General features: G+C 42.6%; 1 protein-coding gene across 1 annotated transcript in view; it reads left to right on the plus strand.

Annotated features, from left to right (window-relative positions):
• Positions 1-735: 735 nt before the first annotated feature.
• RUNX1T1 (RUNX1 partner transcriptional co-repressor 1) overlaps positions 736-22,264 on the plus strand; it is a 195,052-nt gene continuing 173,523 nt past the window's right edge. The window contains exon 1 of the mRNA XM_066623152.1: positions 736-963. The gene's annotated coding sequence lies outside the window, so the exon portion shown is untranslated. The remainder of the gene's footprint in view (positions 964-22,264) is intronic.

Below are 22,264 nucleotides of genomic sequence, written 5' to 3' on the forward strand. Positions count from 1 at the left end.
TGGGGAAAGTGTTTGTCTTGGGTTACTGAAGGGCAGTCTGGACTCTGCGAGCAGGCAGCCTTGGGAAGGGCTTCATTAGGGAGCAGCAAGTTCCATGTCCACTGAGAGGGAGGCAGGCTGGGCTGCCCAAGAGGGACGGGGCTCGACTATTGTTAACGCAGAGCTGGACCCCCTTCCCTTCCCTCTGCTCATGACACAGATGTCTCCTACCTCGATCACCTCCCACTGCTTTAAGCCCTCCCCCCTGCACCTGGGTAGCTGAGCCGGGCCAGCTGCTTGCAGTATGCTGTTTGACTTGCGAGGTGGCTGCTGCTGCTGCTAGTGGAGGGGGGAGACACCAGCACAGGCAGGCAGGCAGACAGACAGACAGACACGCGAGCGCGCGCATCACACACACGCAGCCGGCGGAGGCTTTCCTGCAGGGCGGATCTGCTCCCAGCCAGACGCAGCTGCATGGAGCGGCTGCTTCCCCGAGGCGGGCGGGCACCCGAGCAGCCTGCCGCGGATCGAGGCGCCGCCGCCTTCCAGGGAGGCAGCAGGCAGCAGGCGCAGCGCCACTGACAGCCGCTCGGACTGCGGAGCGCCCCGGAGAGGAGGACCCGCGAGAGCTCTCCGCTGGCCGGACTTGGCGGCGCTTTCCCCGCGCGGGTCTTCTTCGGAGCCCCCCATGTGCTTTCCCGAGCCTTCTACGGCCCCCCCGCTCAGCTCGCTCGCCCCGATCGCCCTTTGAAGCCCCCCAACCAGGCGCTGCCACTGCGCGCAATCTGGAGCGGCGCGCACGGATGTGAAGGTGGCTCTCCTCGGAGCGGAGGCGCAGGCAAGCCCGGCGAAGAAGCCCCCCGCGCACCCCCCTCCCCGCCAGCCCGGCCCAGGCTGCCGGGGGGCTCCGCCGAGGAGGACGGGAACTTTTATTTGCAGCTCTCCGCCCGTCGCGAATGGTGGGCATCTCCGACCCTCTGCGCTGTAAGTAGGATGGAGATGGAGCTGGAGAGGGGGAGCCGCCTGTGCCGAGGGAGCCGGGGCTGGACTGCCAGCTGGGGTGATGGACTGGACGGGGGCTGCGGGCTTGGTTGGGGGGGGCACGATGAGGAGCCCCCCTCCCCTTTTGCTGCTTAACTAGGCGAGGCTGCAATCCTGGCCACACTTACCTGGGAGTAAGCCCCAGTGACTCTGGTGGGGCTTACTTCTGAGTAGACATGCAGAGGATTGGGCTCTCAGGGTGCAATCCTAGCCACACTTTCCTGGGAGCAAGCCCCACTATCTCTGATGGGGCTTACTTCTGAGTAGACATGCATAGGATTGAGCTCTGAGGCTGCGATCCTGTCCACACCTACCTGGCAGTAAGCCCCAGCGACTCTAATGGGGCTTACTTCTGAGTAGACATGCATAGGACTGGGGTCAGGCTACCATGCTGTCCACACCGACCTGGAAGTAAGCCCCAGTGACTATAACAGGACTTGCTTCTGAGTAGACACGCCTAGGATTGGGCTCCAAGTCAGGATTGCAGCTGTTGCCGGGGCGTTACTCCGCGCGAAAGGGCCGGCATCCGTGGCATGTCAAGCAACAAGGGATTCTCCGCCTCGCCTTTGCCTGCCTCCCCCCCATCAAGCCTTCCACAAGTGCGGAGGCACCACCCAGCGCTGCAAAAAAGTTTGCCCAAGATGTAAGCTCCGCCTGCGCGCCTCGATTCGAGGACAGCCTTCCGGACGGGGCACGCACACCGCCGGATCCTGTGCACACTTTCTTGGGAGTAAGCCCCATTGACTATAATGGGCTATACTTCTGAGTAGGCATGCATAGGGTTGGGCTCTTAATTAGCCCTTCAACGGAGCTAGATCTCAACTCCGGATCTTCTTCAGAATGCCGAGCTCCTCGGGCAAACGCGGGAATGGTGCGGTGCCTCTGAGCACGTGCAGAGGGCTTCTTCACCCGCGGAACTGAAGCAACGTTTCTCAGTCAGGGAGGAGCAGCTTTCCTGGCTAGCACGACCCCCGACGCTTCCCTTTTTGGAAGCTAAGCCTGGTCTCTCGCCTCAAGATCACCGGTGCCTAGTCTTAGCTCAGGCGATCAGGGGTACTGGAATTGATAGAATATTTTAAAACACTGCTATGCTGCAGAGATAATAACAATAAAGAATGATGATGCTGATCATATTTTCTTGCCAAAACATGCTTCAGGTAAAGGGTGGATTGAATTGCAATGTAATTTTATGCTAGGAAAACAGTGGATTGTTGCTTTTCTGATCTGGCTAAACGCATTTCCTTTGGGGGCATCTAGATTTCCTATCCCCATCTATGGAGGTAAAGAACTCACAGATTTTTAGGACCCTGGGCAGATTTCAGCAATATAACAACAGATAAGGAGTCCTATATGGGATGGAGTTCTGGAAACTTGCAGTGTGACCCCAATATCACAATCCTGTGCATGTCTGCTCAGAAGTAAGTCTCTCTGAATTCAATAGGACTTATGCGCAGGTAAGTGTGCACAGAATTACCACCCAAGCATCTTTTCTTGGGAGTCAGGCCCCTGAGTTTGGTGGAGCTTATTCCCACCCAAATTGGGGAATAAGCAGCTGGAGTTGATTTACAGCTGCCTCCCATGCTTGGATTTCAGGTCAGAGAGGATGTAAAGTTGACCATTGGCTAACTTTTTCAGAGGCTTAAATGCTCATTGTCTTTAATGACATTTCTGGCATGTGAGAGTGAATCTTCTCTATCAAATCATTTTGGAGTTAATTGCCCCAAATGTCAAGCTTCCATTGTATTTTGTAGAAATGGAAGTGGAATTAATGTAATGAATCTGCAGTCCATATGGCATCACTGAGGTTACAGCCCAGGCAATATGCATTCATTAGAGATTGGACTGTATCTTTTGAATATTAGGATCACTCCAATTTGTGCTATGAAAGAGAAAATCATAGGAGATGAAATGGCCGATAGCAAACTTCCTACAGCCAGAGTTCATTACATACAATGTAGCTTAAATGCAAGGGAAAGATTTCCTTACAAGTATTATAATAGGGTGCACTTCTTTGATGGATGACTTCTGAGTCTTGGAATGCAGTGCCAGGGTTTTGCTTCAGCAAAAATGCATGAACTTAATGTAACTCTGACCCCTTTAACTTTTAACATTGCTTCCCCTAATTAATCTGTTCAGGCCCCAGACTTAAATGGCTGTCCACAGCTGCTGGAAATTGATTTATCCCCTGATGGTGGTCTGAGTTGCTGACCAAATCACAATTTTTCTTCATTTCTAGACAAACTTTAATCTGTTTTGATCTTTTTTTAAATAATTACACATATACCTATATTTTAAAAGGTTTAAGAAACAAAACAAAAAGAAACCTCCATGGTGTTTTGTTTTTTTAATTATTGTCCTGGAGGTACAAATACTGTAATAAACTATATAAGGCACTAGTAAATCTGGTCTCTTGAATATTTGTGCTGGTATCTTAATATTATTCTTTAGTTGCTCCTCTTATGTTTTTCATTTCAGTTCAATCAGCGTAAATTTATTGAGTTTAACAGTTTATAGAAAGAGATGAAACATGCTGACCTGACTGGCATTTTCTCAGTTCTTTATTTTAGCTTCTCTTTGATTTTCTAGGGGGCATGATGCAAAAAGATTTTTGTGATATTAGTCCCGAATCGTTGTGCCATTTTTGATGGTCTAACCTTTTAAAGGCATGTTAAGTATCAAATTATTCTGGGATTATTTCCTAAAGAAAACTGATCAACATGATTTTTTTGTAGATATGGAGGATCTTAAGTACATTAGACTGCCATCCTATGCACACTTACCTGGGAGACAGTCCTGTTTAAAGCCATTTCTGCCCAATGTGGCATAAACGCAACAGGGATCAAATGTGTACACCTGTGTGCTGGGCAAAAATGGGTTAACACAGAGGGACTTACTTATGAGGAAACCTGCATAGACTTGCACTGCGATCCTTCAAAGGTATTAAAATAGTTTATTTAATGTATATAGTAAACATCCAGTTATAACAGCAATGACTAGAAGGACTTTAGGAATTCTCTGGCAGTCTTACAAATAACTGATAAACAATTGTGTTAGCCAGCCACCTCTTTTAATTATTACTGTGAAACTTTTCTTGTTACTAGATCATATTTCATTGTGTATTTTTATTACCCTAGCACATGATGAATTTGGGTGGTTGATTCCACCTCTCCACATAAAACTGTACAGTGTCGTTAAGTAAATTTTATTTAAAAGTCATGTTAGTATAGAAATCCCACACCAGTGACTTAATACGAAATCCAGCCGTCATTTGTGCAGTAATGAGGAATAATACTTAAGTTTCCAAGCTCTTGAGCTTGAGCTAACAGACAAATAGCATTCTGTTTGCAATGGAATGTAGACAGTGGTGTGAGGTCACTTTCATTCTAACAACTGCTTCTGCTCAGCTTGTTTTTCTTCAAGGATGTCCCTAGTTTCTGAACTCTTTAAGAAAAAACCATGATCTTTTTTGCCCACTCCCATAGTCAGCCCTTGATTGTGAAGCTCCATGAAGCATTATGGGGGGGGGGAGTGTGCCCATCATTGTGTTACTATCTCTTCGCTGTGTCTACTCAGTCAGTACTGTATCTCATGCATGCCTGTGCTCACATCAAGCCTCATGCTGGAAGTGGTGTTTGTATAAGAAGGGGGGGGGGTGGATTCACCTAGAGTCGTGGTCAGTGGCCGGCAAGCTCAGGGCATTTTTCTCTGTCAACTCCTATTTCTCACTCTTCTGAAATGGAGCTCAGCTGACAGGCATTGAATGCAAAGCCTTCTTCATTGAGGCTCTGGGAAGGCTGTTCAGCTACTCCAAGCAGACCACTCTGAACAAAATTGGCATCTGTGTAGCATTTGCATTGGGAATGCAGGGGGGAAGGGCTGCTGAGATGGGTATTTTCATCATTCAAATCCTTTTTGCCCCAGCCTGTTATTGTGAAAATAGTTAACTCATTGAAAATGGGTGATTCTTAGGCTTGTAGGTGAGGTGGCATTATCCATTAAGCTTTCCAAGAAATAAGTGCTTTCATCCACTATCCCACCTTTTGTTCTGCAAGAACTTAAGTTGACACTTTAAGATCAGAAAGCCTGATCAGCAGAAATAAAACAGGAAGCTGCCCTTGAATGAAGTTTATTTCTCCTGGACTGGTTAAAATCAGCCTTTAAGTAGGCAGCAGTTCATTACAGGAGTTTAGGCAATAAGCAGCAATGGGTATTAGTATTAAAATGTAAATTACCCATTACTTATGAAAGAAAAGCCTCCTGTGTGAAATTTCTTAAATCTCCACTTTCCTTTTAATGTACACAGCAGTACGAAGTTTGGGAAAATGAAGTGTTCAATGCATTTGTAACATAAATGGATGCATTGTATTTATTAAACATTGCCTTCGAAACTGGTTTTAAAAAAGGACAGCGATCTCATCGTGATTCAAACTTTTGTTTAAACTAATGGTTGACAAACATATTTACAGAAAATACATAGACAGCATTGGGAAGCATAAGAGTTAATACCTTATAAAGCTGAATGCAATACTTCTGTGACTAAAAAGGAGCATCCCTTTAAAAGTGATTTTAATTTAGAATGCATTATTGGCTTAATTTGAAAGACATTGACTTCCATCTTCATTAATTTTTATTTTTCAACCACTGATAAGAAAGTTCTCAGATGATATTTAAAGAGCTGTGGACATTTTTATTAAAGTAAACATTGGTTCACTATAATGGAGGCAATTGTGAGTGATAAGAACAGAGCAGGTTATCTGTATGTTGTTTAAACAGAAGGAGGTACTTTTGCACCATTTTCCAGAAGCCATCTGCACACAAGAAGGATACACACCTGTCCATCCACACTAATTATAGATTAGGGGGCAAGACATGAAATTTGAGTTGTCTTTCTGCTAATGAAATCCATAGTGATTTTATTGTAAGTGGGTTTTGTGTGCCGAGGGCATTGTTAATTTTGAAAGGACAACAAACTGCTATATGGCTGTCTTATATTTGCACTTGTGAAACAGAGAATGGATGGAAGGCAGTGAGTGAACTTGAAATACTGCACTACTCCTATAGACTTGAGCTATGGGTGCTATCTTAGTTCAGTGGTAAATATAACCTCCAAATATAACAGTTTTTCACAGCCTGTCTGAGAAAATCACTGTAAAAAAATAAATATTGGGTTCAGGCTTCACTAAAGTGAAGGGAACTCTACGACTTTTATTTCGAGTTTGTATATTTCACATTGCATCTGATTTAGTCATTTTGGTTTGTATGCATGCTCACCTAAAAGAGTGAAAAATGTATTCTGCAATGAAAAGGTCAGATGAATTTCTGCCACATCTGTTTATAGTAATTATGAACATAATTAACATAAGTATTACAAGTGAAGTAATGACGAGCTGAGCAATGAGGTTTTATGGCATAATGGTCATATGTCGGTATTCTCACATTATAACACACTAGAATTCACATATTCAATGCAAGAAAGGAAATGTTAGGTTTTGAAGCATTAAAACAGCTAGAAACCTCTCTGCCTGGGGCAGATGGAGCTTCTTGTTTTATACAGAGGTAACCCCTTATTAAAAGAGAATCGGCTGAAATTAAGATTTGTAGCCTAAAGCTTGGACTTCCAGACAGCTGTGTTTATGAATGGTTCATCTGTTACATTCCGGTCAGAGTAAAAATTGTGTATGTTGCCATATATATTGCTCTTCTTTTTTCCCCCTCTTTTTAATTTTTTTGAATGGACATTTTCACAGCAAATGGTTTGTTCTAAAAAGATGGCAGGTTTCTATGACATTGACCTGCTTGAAAAGATAGCGTTTCTAATCGGAGTGTATTTTAGATCAGGAATATATATATATGGTGCAATATTTTTCTTTAGTTAATATTTTGAAAATAACTCCATTCGAGGATGAGCCATAGACCTAAGGCACAATCCATGTAGCTTCATCCTGCAGAATGAGTGGGAAATGCACAAGAGAATGGTTGTACACTTGTGCAGTTCTCATGTGTGTAACGTGAGATTGACACAGGCAAAGTTTTGAGTGGATTCTGACCATTATTAAACTAAGGCCATCTCTGAACTCCATAGAAAGTAACATTTATAGAAATAAATTTGCCACTACAATAAGTGCATTTCATTGGCAGTAAATGGAACCTACTTTTCACTCCCTCTAGAATTGCCTGGCTGATTTCTGTTGAATATGATTGCCCAGTACATGACTATTATAGACGGTGTTGAGGAGGTGTGGGAAAATGTCTCTGTTTGGAGGGTAAAAATAGACTGTGCAAAAAAAAAAAAATCAATCTAGATAACATTTTCTGTTTCTTCAGGCACATTCAAGTACCCTTTCTGATAGTAATTGTATGTGTTTTCCAATTCCCATCACCTTGTTCCGAAACTTATTTGTAGGAAGTAAATTCTGCTGCAGTTCTTGGGACTTCAGCAGTGCTGAAGGTTAGGGCATAAGTCTATGATCGAAGAACACAAGTGATTGTGAGCATAAAGGGTGCTATGTGCTCAGAGGAATGCGGAGTATAAAAAAAATACAGTACTGTGTGGTGTGTCCTGATGATACCATGAGGTTTTCACATTATTGGATTAGTGGAGGATTTATGACCGGCTCCTCTTTATGTGGCACTTCATTACAGCCACACAGTTTTCATTCACACAAGTGCAGGACCCATCCTCTGTGTTAGGTACTGCTTTTGGCCTTCATGCTGTGTATGCGTAGTCCCTGCTTGTGTATTCTTTGCTAGGAAAATCTTTTGGGCCAAGAGACTTGGTATGGTGCTTTGATGTCCTAGTACTTTGGTCCTCTTTGTTGCTGATCTACTGCCATCCCAAGGGAACTACATTAACATCATTACAATGTCATAGTAATGATTGTCCCTGCAACACTGCAAATGTTTCATGGTGTGCTGTTGTTTGCTAAGAAGAGCCTTGTTGGATTAGGCCAAAGGTCTTTCTAGTACAGCATCCTCTGTGCAATTGTAGAAGATAAGTCTCACCAGACCAGATCAAAGGCCCACCGTGACCAGAACCTTGTTTCCCAGTGACCCCCCTCTCCCACCTTCCTTTGGGACACCCACAAGCAAGAGAGAAAGGCAGGAATAGTGCATAGCTATTGTAACACACCAGTTGTCCATGAATTTGCCGATTGCTCTTTGAAAGGCAGCCAAGCTAGTGGTCATCACCACATCTTGCGGCAGCAAGTTCCATAGGCCAACTCTGTGCTTTGTGAAGTACTGTACCTCCATTTTTCCTTCCTAAATTTCCTGCCATTGCTTTCATTGAATGATGCCTCTTTCTTGTATTATCGAAGAGGGAGGAAAAAAAACTTTACTCTTTCCGCATCATAGACCAGTGGTTCTCAAACGTTTGAGCCCAGGATCCACTTTTTAGAAAGACAATCTGTCAGGACCAACTGGAAGTAATCTCATTAACTTGGAAGTGCTGTCATGGCTGGAAGTGACATGATTTTCATGGGGCATTACAATATTCTCAATCTCTTTCCTAATGACCCCAGCATGGAATTTGAACTAACTCATGAATACCTTTGGGAAATTTACAAGCTGTGGCAAAAACCAGGGAAAGAGGGTTTGCCTTTATACCCCACGTCTCCCATCCAGAGGAATCTTGCCTCTGAACACAAATGTTCTATCTAGCTATCATAGCTAATAGTTGTCATTTAATTTATCTTTATGAATTTGTTTGATACTTTGCTTTTGTCATCTACCGTGATGGATTCTCTTTTTGATACTCGAGTTCATTCTCTCCAGATACATGTAGTGAAGTACTTTAAAGATTTAAAATGAGTCATTTGGGGTATAGAACTCCAAGTCACCTTTTTATAATAGAAAACACCACTCTTGCTCAGGGAAAGAATAATTACCTGTGTGTATAGTACACTTTTAAAAAAAAATAAATTCTAGAAAGTAGCAGGTTGGAAATAAAGCAACTCTTGTTTTATTTTCATCAGCTCATAAGATACTTAAACAGGGAACTCTCCAATGTTCAAAGACTGAATTTTTATATTAGACAGAGTTCAGTTCATGAGATGGGACAAGACAATTGCCCTTCATAGAAATGAAAACAAATGACTGGGGAATCTTTTTGTATGAGGTTAGGGAAAGAACATATACTGATATGTATATGTATCAGAAATGGTGTGTGTGTGTAGCCATTTAACTAATTCAAAGTTGGTTGCATAGTTCATTTGTTTTCATTTGGTGGGTTGGGACCCATGACTGCGTTGCACTGCAACAGATGGTGGGTTTCATCAGTGGCACCCCCACCATTTTTGTGATCTGATTAGGGACTGTTGACTTTTAAGAGAAGGAATTGGGGGAGGGAAGAGAATAGGACTATTAACATGTTGCATTGTATGTACGTCTCTACATTTGTACACGTGCTCATGTGAATGACTGCCCATGCATTCATGAATGTAGACTGCAAACATGCAGAATGCAGGTTGTGTGTGCAGTACAGTTGTATGCATGTTGAATGTGTTGTCTGAATAGAACTTAAGAAACGTATTAGAGGGAGGAAGATGGGTTCTAGGTTTAGAACAGTCATTTTCAACCACTGTGCTGTGGCACATGGGTGTGCCACTGGTCAACAGGTGTGCCACAAGAATTTGGGGGAAGGTCATTTATTAGTAGGGCCAATGGGGGATGTGAGCCTCCACTGGCAGCATGGTGTGCCTTGTCAATTGTCAAGACTGATGGTGTGCCTTGACTATTTTAATGCCTTGTCAGAGTGCCATGAGATGAAAAAGATTGAAAATCGCTGGTTTAGAAACTTGAAATGTGCCCCGTGTTGTGAGCTTGAACTAAAGGTAGTTTCTTAGGATTGCAGAATATGAAGCTTTCCAGCAGAGTCGATCACCGTGTAACTAGTACTTGCAGAATACCTGAGTTTTTCTTTATCTGTTTTAAGGAGGTATCATGTAGGGCTTAATATCCTAGCTCCCTGACATACAGGCATCCAAGTTACAGACAGCTGCAGTGATACTATTGTATAGGCACAGTCATATTCTGTGGTGCTTTCATGCAGGTGCATTAGTGCTGGGCTTGCAAAAACCAGCTGTTTGGAGATGTATATGTTCTGACTTCTGGACAGAGTTCTGGAACAAAACCGATGAATATGCTGGGGACTTGGTGTATGTTTTAAAAAATGACATCTTTTGGATGAGCAAGTTGAAAAAGCCCACATTCAGCCATCACTTTGGAACTTTGGGCAGGTCTTCATTGACTTGAGAGTAGGCCTGCAGTTATGTAGACACTGACGTGGAAGTAAGTCCAACTGAACTCAGTGGGGCTTGCTTCTGAGTAGACATGCCTAGGATTGTGCTGTGGGACATTCAAATGAGAAGGCAGGCAGCAAATTAAAAGCAATATTCCTGTTTGTAATGGAGGTTGATTTTACACCACATAGACTTTCCAATAAAGTACTTACTTCTTGCTTTACCCCTCTCTATGTGATGAGGAAACAGTTGTGCTAGCTCAGCATTGAAGTGGATTGGGTAAAATTGCTCCTTTGCTTAATGTTGTTGGGTGTGTGGTGTTGGCTTGTTATTCTCTGGATAAAATGTATGTTACTAAAAAAAAAATCATAGAGGCAATTCACCTTTTACAGAATCAGCAAATGGAATAAAGTGAAAATCTGAGCTTTAATTTTTAAAACAGAAGGTTCTAGGCCTCAGGTTTACCTGAAATCACCCCCCCCCCTCTGCTCTAGATGTCCTTCCCCTTTATCCCTGATAGGTTGGAACTTCAGGTGGTCAGTGAAATGCTTTGTTCCTGCTTTGGAGTCCTCCCCTTTTTTGCACCCCATGTTATAGAGTTGAGTTTTGGCCACAGAAAACCACAGCGAGCCCCAGTGCAAATTAAGGGCGGTACTTTTCTTTGGCTATAGTATTTGAATAGGTATATATTTTAGAAAGGTTATCATCAAAAGATGCCACACTCATGGCTGCTACAAGAAAAGGCATTAGACTAGATGCCAATTCCATAGTGTCCAGGGTGTGGGCAAATGACTGGGTCTCATTGTCATAGTGCTTGCTTTGTGGCCTGTCAGTTACTCCTTGGGGTGATGGGTGCTTTTTCCCAGGTGTGCACCACCTGCGCGTGTGCCAGAGTTGTTCATCTCCGGGAGGCGCACTCCCATGCGCATGCACCCCTTGCTCAGTCATCGCCGAGTGCCTTTCTCTCCCTCTCGCACCCAATGTTTATTTTCCTTCCTCCATCTGGGCCAGGCTGATATTGTAATCACCCTGATGCACATTGCCTTCCCCTCCCCACACCTCTCACACACAATGTGCCATCCTGACAAGGCTTTTACTTCAGATAAGCTGCGATGTGTGTTTAATGAATACAAAGCCCTGGCTGCTCCTGCCTCTGCTCCAGCCTGTGCTCCTCTCAGCCAGAAGGTAATCTCCAAGTGTTTGGATGGGGAGGGGGCAGGCTTTCCCTCTCTTTGTTCTTCTTCTCTCTCTCTCTTTCTCAACACCCCCTCCCTATTCTCTGGAAATGATGCAGAAGTCGATAACAGAGCTCCAAGAAGTGAAGATGTAACCTCTTATCTTTCTTCTCCTCTTAGCTGGTGGGGAATTTACATTTAGAGATTAGCCTGGAGTGAGAGAAAAGGGATCTGTCTTTTGTTGTGTGATGTTATGAGGCATCTAACTTCACCTGTCCTGGCCCGGCAATCTCCTATCTGCTCAGTTATTCAAACAGGGCTTGGAAAGGTGAGATTATTGTGCCCCCCCCCCAATCGCCTTATCTCAAATTGGGTTCAGTTTGGCCAGTCTGAATGAGTTTAGAGGGTTTTTTTTTCCCCCTCCAATAAAACAAAACCCATGATGGAGCCAAGACAGTGTGGGTTTTGTGGAGAACAATAGATTATTTATTGACTGGGCTTCAAAGTCCTTAGAAGGTGCAAATGAACATCATAATGTCGTGATTAGCTCTTTTATTAGGTGAGGATGGGTAGCAGATAGACACGCACTGGGCCTCCTCCTCTGTGAAGAGAGTCCATGTGTGTGTCTGCACACACTGCCCGTCTGCTTATTGATTTTTTTAAGTGATGGAGAGCTTTTAAGCTCCTTCCTCCTTACCGCACCTTTTGCTGGAGCTTCCTCATGCGAATTACACTGGATGGACGCACTGCTGGAAGAGCCCTCGCAAGAAAGGACTGCGACTGCCAGTGCAATCCTAAGCACACTTGCTTGGAAACAAAGCTCACAGAGTTCAGTGGGGCTTGCTTTCTTATGTAACGGCAGCTTCAAGGGGTTTTCTAATTTGGATCTTATGCCTCGGTTGGCTGTTTTAAGAAAATCCTATTTAAGAGAGTGATGCTTTATTTTTTTCATAGAAAGGAATAATTGCCCTTACTGTTTTAACCTCTGCCTAGTTTTTGTTGGATGGCTTTCAATCTTAGTGTGCAAGATTTTTCAGTTTAATTTACATTTAATGCTTAGAATTCTTCAAAAATGGAAGAAATGGAAAATCAGGTGTTTCTATAAAGAGAGGGGGAAAAAACCCACACCTGGAAGTCATTTCATTTAAAAAAAAGTCTTCAATAAACCATTTAAACTAAAAACTACATGATCCTTAACCTCAGCCCTAAGCATGATGACTTGAAAGGAAGTTCCACTGAGCTCAGTGGAGCAAAATCAGTGTGTTCAGGTTTGGGGGTGTTCACCTCCTTCTCGCTGCATTGCTTGGTGAGGTGTTTGCATTGGTGGATATAGAGACATGATCCAGTAGCTAAGAGCCTAATTAAAATTTGTTTAAAGCCGGGGGGGGGGGCAGGAGAACATGTATCCATGTTGACAATGGCAGATCGATAGGGTAAGATAATAGAGTCCCATTATTTCACTTCCATTGACTGAATATATTGACTTTTCAGGTTTATGAGTGGTTTGCTGAGCATGATGGAACACAAGTTTCCAGACCAACAGGGGGAGTGGCACATATATTGCTGTATGTCATCTCTGCCTTCAGGTTACCTTATCACTGAAGCAGAATAGTAATGGATGACTGTAGAGCACCTGGGAAGATTTAGGGTTCTATCGGTTACAAAGCTGATGCACAGCTGGTCTTGGAAGCAGCTTGAATTACACCCAGAGTTGTGGTAGCCCATGTTACCTGCCAGTGCTGCTCCACTTCAGGGTTTATGAGTTAAGAGCAGATGAGATAACAAGGCACTTGAATTTCATATTTTATGTGTGGAAACAGAGATTTAAAAGTTCTATATCGAAGGATGCAATATAGCTGAGAACTGATTGACCATCTATGTGCAATTGCATTGCGCTACAGCTAGAGTACCATTGGATTTGTGGATTGTGTGTAAATTCAAAAGCAAAGTTTAAATGAGATTTCTCTCTGTCTTCCTCTGGATATACAGGTTGGATCAGTTTCTGGTTGTGCATAGAGAGTGTATTATGGTCTTGGTGGTGGCGGCGGCTTGCTGTCTCATTGGTTCATAACATGTACCTTTATGTGCTGAAGACCTTTTGACCATGAAATATACTGTAAACCTCATTAACTCAAATTGTTTGAGAGACTCTGTAAAATAGAACAGGAGAACAATAAAAACTCATCAGTGTTAGGAAAGCGTGGAGACAGAAATTAATTTAAAGCAGACAAAGCGATATGAAGAGGACCGCTAGTGATTTGTTTTTTTAAAAAGTTTAATCAAAATACAAAATGCACTCAGATTGTGCCATACAACTGTTGCAGCCATGGAATGGACCACTGATGCCCCCGTGAGATGGTATGAAGAAAATGAGCCCTTCACACCATTTTCATGAAAAATTTTAGGTTTCTATTTAATCAGCAGGTGCTGTTGAGATGAAAGCCATGTGTAAATTTTCAGAGGGCCAAACGTGTCAGTTTAGAAAAGGAAAGTGATAAGAGAAAATGCAATCAGTTTTCCTGTTTTCAATTTGTGCAAGATTTGAAGAGCTGTTTTGTTAAACTGCTACATCTGCTCCAATATGAATATTGAACTACTTCCACTAAAAATAACACCCTATAATTTGCAAGCCACTGCAATCTTTTGTTAATGTGAGTGGGTTATTTGGGAAAAAAAAATCTGTTCTGAAAAATCTGTAGCTTAATGTGCAGTTTTTTTGTTTATTGGCACTTTTATCTGAAGCAGGAAAAACTGGTGTTATGCAGTGAGAGCCTTACTGTGGTGGTCAACCATGGAAACGTGTGTTGATAACTAAATGTTAGTATATTTTTTAAACAGATGTTACTTTTGGTGGAAGAAAGCTCATAAAATCCCATTCTTGAAATAATTCAGTGGGTTACAATATAGTATCTATCGCTTATATCAAGGCAATCTTTGTTCATTTTCTGTTCTGCTCTCCAAAGAAATACAGTATCAACTCATTTCTTATTATATCAGCAAATCAAAAATTTAAGCTAATCAAGGGTATTGTAGTTAACAGGGTTTTCAGACCATATTTAAATAAAGCGATTAAGTTCTGCTTGAGTGCATTAATTAAAAATCCTCTTCAGTTGTGGTATTAATCAAGTTTTATGGAATGCACAGGTCACAATTTGAGAAGAGTAAGTGGGGGTTAGCTACAGAGTCAACCTGGGAAACAGATGGAAATTCTTAAAAGTAGTGTTCCTTATTTTAAACCAATGGAAGAACCAATGGAAGAAAAAAAAAGTGACTTTAAAAAGATGTACTGTATTAGTGCTCTGTAAAACAGAATGCGAAAAGATTCAAATATTCTTAGTGATTGCAATTTAGGTGCAGAATCCATGTTTCAAATTAATTTTAGAATGTGCATTCCTCCCCCTTTATTTCACTGATGCTAGATGTTCAAGTAATTTTATTTAAAAAAATAAAATTAAAAAGCAGAATAAAATGGAAGGTTGTAGTTAAAGCATATAATGCTGATTTTGGTGGATCTGTGCACCAGTAAAGTCAAAGGTTCTCAGCATAGCAAGTTCTCACTATTTCTTCAACTAGGTATGTGAGATGGAGGCTTTTAAAATAAAAACATCCACCATCACCCCAATTTATGATTAACAGCAATTCTTCCAGATTTGCCTCTTATAAGTGTGACTCCATCTAGTGGAGCAAGTTTGCTCTGCCATCAGCCACAAGCAAGTTTGGTCCTTGTTTGCTCCTGATACTTGCAGTGTTGTGTTTTAAAATGATTGATTCCAACAGGTCCTATTTTAGAAACTGGGGACGTTAACTGCCACCTGAGAAAGTAGCTTCATGGCCTGTATTGGTTGTACAAGAATCTATAGTTAACTCGGTGGCTATAGGAGGCTTCAATATGTTTGCTGGCTGGATGTTAATATGCAATTTGCATAAGTACCAGTCATTACCACCAGCCAGTTCCCCTTTGTGATTCAGTTTATCTGAAGAGCTATAGCCTACATTTCTTGCCTGACTGATGATGACCGAACAGTCACCTCCCTAGGTGGTAGTTCAAATGTCATGTTTCAATTCTCTGGGTCAAAAGACTTTCCACAAAGGACTGTCTGGCTGATGCTCTGTTTTCAGTGTAACAGTCCCTCATTTGCCTGGGAGCAGCAGGAATCAAAATACTGTTTCATCGTATCATCATTATAAGTTACATTAATGTGTTCGACTTAGGGTTGCATCAAGGCTTTACATTCTGACACATAAATAGGCCTGCCATATTCTCCTGGGCTCAGCTGCGCTGTAAAAAAAGCAAAACAAAGCATTGGTGTCTGCCTTAATACTTGACCCACATGGTTAAAATGTTTTCAAAACCATTATCTTATTCCTACGTGAAGATGTCAGAGTTTGTGCTAGATAGGAGACAGGCTATAGCATAGCATTTGTGTTTATTGTATTTATATCCCATTTCCTTCAAGGAGGTCATGGGTGGCAGATGTGATTCTTCTCACCCCCATTTTATTCTTGCCACAATGTCACTAGGTGGGTAGGCTGAGAAAGAATGCCCAAGGCAACCTGTGTTGCTTGTTTAATGTCTCCTTTGCAGGGTCGGAGGTAGCATGGTTAGGAAAGCTCTTGGTTGCCTGGGCTCCTCAGAAAATATTCCCAGGTAATCTAGACTGAACATTGGATTAATTTATACATTTTCTGATAGTTAAGAATATAGAACTGCTTTATAGACCTGTTGTTATGGTGGAGACAATGGGGACCCTCACTTGACTTCCTCTGTCCTGTCCCTTGCTTGCTCACCTTAAATAAAGTAGTAGTCATAGTAGTGTAGGTGGGGGGAAGGGGTTGCAATGGTGCAGTAAGTATAGCAGGATCTGCAGCATGCTGTGTAAGTGGCTCCTCCCACTTGGTGTTGGAGTTATTCTGGCATAGCAATGTGCTATGTTGCCGTTGCTGCCCCGAATGGCTGATGTGGTGATGGCGTCTAGCCTAGACACCTTTAAAAGGGGATTGGACAAGTTTCTGGAGGAAAAATCCATTACGGGGTACAAGCCATGATGTGTATGCGCAACCTCCTGATTTTAGAAATGGGTTATGTCAGAATGCCAGATGCAAGGGAGGGCACCAGGATGAGGTCTCTTGTTATCTGGTGTGCTCCCTGGGGCATTTGGTGGGCCACTGTGAGATACAGGAAGCTGGACTAGATGGGCCTATGGCCTGATCCAGTGGGGCTGTTCTTATGTTCTCCAGTGGTGAGTGGGAGGAGCCACTGACATGGTGCATTGTGGCACCTGCTGTGCTGTCTTCTCTTTGGCTATGCTACTGAATAGTCATCCCTGCCACTGCCGAATGTAAAAACAGATGGGGGAGGGGAATGCCTTGGAGATCATCGCTTGCAGTTGCATGGTAGGAACTCCAGGTTCTCAGGGTATCCCCAGAATGGATACAGTCGCATAGGGCTGGTGAGCTACCGCAGTCTTCTCTGGGTCCATCAGGCCAAGCAGCTTAACACCAAATAAGAGGGAAGATATTAAAACAGAAATGACAGGTAAGAAGTTACAAATAGGCATATCCAGAACAAGACCTTGGTGATGGAGGGCCAGGGTACACTTTTTGCAGTGCAGTGGCTAGTAGGTATAAATACCTGTATTAGGTAAAAGGCAAGCACTTTAAATAACCAAAAATTGAATGCAGCTTCCTTAAACGTGCAGTGCAATCCTATGCAGATTTACTCAGAGGCAAGTCTCACTGTGGTCAGTAGGCCTTATTCCTGAGAAGATGTGCATAGGATTGCAACCTAAGTTTCCGTCTTACTCTGGGTGATGGTTCCCATCCACTATAGCTCCTCTCTCCTCAAAAGGTGGGCTGGATCATGGTGATGACCATCTTTTGGCTTAACCTTATGTGCCCATTGTTGGATGATGTCACTGTTTCTGTCTCATTGACCAAGTCATGGTCAACTAGGCATCCTTACCTGCCTCAGATCCAGCTCATGTCAGCTTCAGTGAGAGGGGTAGATCAAACCATAAACCATGGGCTGGCCTTTAATGGCAACGATCCTGAAGTATCTACCAGATCATTTTGGAACACAAGAGGGGAGGGGGCAAATCCAGGGGTATTGACCACATTAGCACTGAGAATTAACAGTGAGCAAGAAAAGAATTGTTGCTCCAGTGTCAGAATTAGAATGCTACTAAAGAGCCAGTTCTGATATTTCTGCAAAGGAAGTTTGGGAAGACTGCTACAGTAGATTAAAAAAAAGTGGTAGGGACTTCAGGTAGTATTGTTTGTCAAAATAGCTTAGCTTAGCTGCCAGAACCTTGATAGTGTTGCCAGACTTTTATGGACAATGGCACCAGGGGTGTGTGTGTGTGTGAGAGAGAGAAATTGCTAATGCAAAAAAAAATAATAATAATAATGTAGAAAGACTCTTAGGGTATAAAGCAAAACAAATTTGCTGTTGACCTGCATAGGACCAGTGGATCATGCTGTCTAAGGAAATGCTAAATGAGGCTTAGCCATAACTGAGCTATTAATTGAGAAGATATTGTGAAAAGGCAGCCTCTTCCAGTCTCAGGACTTCCAAACTCAGGGCAATCTGAATTAAGCAAGTGAAGTTTTTAATTTCCACCAGTATGCTGTATATTGCCTTCTGAGTGTGTAAGGTTTGAAGATATTGTACAGTACAGTCATACTGTGTGCATGTAACTTACTAACTTGAAAGATGGCTTCCAAATAAGGGGTAAGTATGTTGTCAAGGTAAAGTCAATTCCCTTCATGCTTGTGCCCCCACCCACAATCCTTTAAAAATGCTCTGTTGCATTCATTAAATGGACTTTAGAGGAAAAATAAATATGTACAATGAGTTATAAATGTGTAAGGGCACAATCCTAACCCATTTTCCAGCATTGACATAAGGACAATGCAGCTCCAAGGTAAGGGAGCAAACATTCCCTTACTTTAAGGAGACTTCCATGAGTGCCCCCCAATTGCAGGATGCAGCACACATGTCCCATTGGCACAGCTATGCCAGTGCTGGAAAGTGGGTTAGGATTTAGGCCTAAATGGATTAAGCTGTTAATGAAATGGCAAATCTATCATCCTGGGCAGATATGCTATGTTGGAGGCGGGCCAAGCCCTCTCTGATGAAATTTTTGAAGTTTTTGTTACACAGTCCTGAAGATACCATACAATTTGCAGATTAGCACTGAACTCTTGTTTTGCGAAATATTTTGGTTTCACTATCTTTGCAATGGCAACATCACAAGGCGATACCCAGTCTTACAAGGTCAAATTGCTTTTGTGAACTCAGTTATATAGATATTTCAGATGGCAGTGTTTCTGTAAAGCTTAGATAATGGGGAGAGGTTTTGTTCTTTAATATGTTCTGCTCATGATTCAGAGCAGTGGTTTTCAAACTTTTAGCACCAGGACCCACTTTTCAGAATGAGAATCTGTCAGGACCCACCAGAAGTGATGTCATGACCAGAAATGACATCAAGTGGGAAAATTTTTAACAATCCTAGGCTGCAATCCTACCCACACTTACCCAGGAGTAAATCCCATTTACTATAATAGTTAAAAGCATATACATAGTAGCCTGTTAAAAGTATAGATGTTAACATTTCACCAAATGCAGCCACATACCATGGTAGCATCAAGTATAATATATTAAAAATAAAATAGTGAAATGGATGGGGACCCACCTGAAATTGGCTCGCGACCCACCTAGTGGGTCCTAACCCACAGTTTGAGAAACACTGGTCTAGAGGAAGGCATTTCTCGGATATTTTTCACACACAGTGAAAAATACACTGAGTGCCAAAACCTAGTTGTCATGCAGCTAGATCCTATACATGTTTGTTCAGAAATTAGTCCTACTGTGCTCAGTCAGGCCTACTCCCCAGTACATGCACATAGGCTTGAAGTCATAGCTTCTCAACTAAAACATATTATGGTTTTTGAACCAGCAGTCAGCCAAGTTAATTTTTTTTTATCTTCCATTTAACTCGACTGCCATGATGAAAGTGGCACAGCAGTGGCAAATCCATGTGCCTGAAAAGTCACTGGTCTTGTCCATTTGAGGGAGATTTGACTTGAGTCCACCCATAGCTTCTTTCATCTCTCTTCCTCCTCCTATTCCAATAACTGTATTCCTATTTGCTCCTCGCTCTCTTGGCTGAACCCCTAGGGTAATTTCCATTTATGTTTAAGGTGAGAGCATTCATGTGAAATGCACCATTATCACTCTTTCAGAAATCTAATATGTGACAGATTTTTCCCAGGCTTATACGTTGCCCCTTCTGTACGCCCCTTTTTCTGGTGCCACCACCAAATAAACCTTCTTAAGTGTTTGAGAAAAAGGAATAAAGGAAATTGTTATGGTTCTAGGTTGGGTATGAAAAAAGTCTGGAACTGCCCCATGTGATGACAGATGTGAGTGTTCATGTCTGATCCCCTTCCATCACTTCCTGGTTAATTTTCCTGATTGTGGGGTTCCTAATTGGAAACCTTTCCAAAGGTTCACACGAACCTACATATGCTGCTAAACCTCCTTTAAAATATATCTAATAGAATTAACCAGGCCAGGGGGCAGGAGGCATATGTAGCATGAATATATGTGTCCGTTATTGCATTGGGATGCAGGGAGAGCCAGATCAAAATCTCCATTCAGCCATGAAATTCACCGGGTGAACATGGACCAGTTGCTGTCTTTCAACCTAACTTATGTCCATGTTGGAAGGGTAGGATAGAAGTGTTCATTCCTGTACATCAGGGGTTGTCAACCTTTTCTGCAAATTTGCTGGACGTTCAGCAATGATGTCATCACTGTGCAGAGCTCCTGAAAGCGGTTGAGTGGAGTTTGGCTTAGGAAGTGAAGCTTCTCACCCAGTTTGTTGAACGTTGGACAGGGAATGGCAGCAGCACAGGGACTCCATAAGCCTGGTTTCCTGTCCAGCGCATGGTAAATTGGGTGGGAAGCTTTGCCTTCAAAGTTGAGCTCCATATTGGCTGGATGACCTTGGGTGGCAGGCTAGATCCAGCCTGTGAGCCGTAGGTTGCCGATCCCTGCTGTATACCCTTACATGTAATTGTGTGTGTGTGAGTGATTTAAGTTCCTGGGAGCCCAGCTGCATACAGGCCATCCTGTGCTTCCTAAAGAACAGAGATACATATGTAAGAAACAAACTGCTTGCAGGATAGTAGTTGTAGGAAAATTCCATCTTCTGACATGTCAGGAGATCCTGTGTGAGAATCCCAGGTAAGAAGAGTAGCAAGACAGATGTAGCGGCTAGTAACGCTTCTGTGTGCCTCTCTCTCTCCACTATGCCTTCTGAATGATTGCTCTGTAAGCTTTCTTTGTTTTTGTGTGTGAGATGAGATCAGCTGACAGTAGCAGCAGGGGCTGCAGCCGTTCGAAAACCACGTTTGCAGCTGGGCAATTACAGTAGTCCCTAAGATCTGTGACTGTCAACCATGAACACAGATGCCTTCAAAGTTCTGTTTTTCTTCTGTGTGGAAGTCATTGGCATGGAACAGATGCCTTCATTTTGGAGAAACCAGCCTCTGGATATAATTGGTTCTCTCTTCTCTTACTCTCCAGGGACTCTTCCTTGTCGATGAAATTAGATGAGGGGGAGAAAAAAAGAAAAAAATAGGCAGAAATGCACACATTGTACTCTTGGTGTTTTCTCTGTACTATGATCCTGATCTGTTTAGAAGTTAGGATGCCTTTTCATATTGAGATGTTTGCCTTTTATTGTAGATTAAATCAATAGATACTTAATGGTGGCCGTTAAAAAAAATCTGAAACACCGTTACTTTTTCTTTCTGCCAGGTATTAAAGAGAAAGTGAATTATATATATGATTATATGAGTCTATATGCCCTCCTCCCCCCCCCAGGTAGTGAGCTCATGTGGTAGTAGTCTTAACTTCTCCTTTATATAGTATTCCTAAGAATTGTCAATAGCTATTTGATACTATTCAAGGTTTGACATAATGTATAAAAATGAACAAGTGGAGTCCTTTTTGTTTAAGGAAAATACCAGCCCATGTTAACTGCATACAGTGAAATCCTATGCATGTCTACTCAGAAGTCCCACTGAGTTAAATGCAATAACTGTGTGCACAGTTGGCTCTCCTTATCCATAGGTTTGGCACCCATGGAATTAATACAATGCAGGTGCCGCTCCTGTGTCTGAAGGACCTCCTGATTGCGACTGGAAGCATCTTCTGGTCCTTTGATTATCCATGAAAATCCTTGTTGGGGGGGGGAGGGGTCCAGGAATGAATCTGCCGTGGATACCAAGGGCCCAGTGCATAGGATTGCAGCCTTAGTTGTTGTGTTCAATAGTAAATATTAAAAGAAAAACCTATGGTGTTTGAGATTGGGAAGGTGGAGACCAAATAATTGATGCATGTGCAATGCCAGCATTGGAAAAAAAAAATAGAATTGTATGAACTTCAGTGGTTTTCATGGGCTCTTCAAGCTGTGACATGATTTAGTGAGTCCGGCAGCAGCTCTTATTTTGTGTGCTTGGCTGTTTTTCTTTCCCCTCCATGCTTATAAATACTAATTCATACCTTAGAGGCAGAAGAGACCCCTCCTTCTTCCTAGAATTATGCCTAAAATATTTGAAAATGTTGTAATCCCCTTGTGTTGTTATATTTAGTTTTATTCTCAGTTTGGCTCTTTAAATTACCAGTGGTGGTGGTTGAGTGGAGTTGGCTCTCCTCCAAACCAGATGATAAACCAGAGGTGTGATGTTTCATGTTATAATTGCTCACGGATGCTGAATCACTCTTCGGTATAAAAGTAGGTTGCCAATGAGCTTAGCATA

This window comes from Tiliqua scincoides, chromosome 4, assembly GCF_035046505.1.
Source record: "Tiliqua scincoides isolate rTilSci1 chromosome 4, rTilSci1.hap2, whole genome shotgun sequence".
Taxonomy (NCBI): Eukaryota; Metazoa; Chordata; class Lepidosauria; order Squamata; family Scincidae; genus Tiliqua; species Tiliqua scincoides.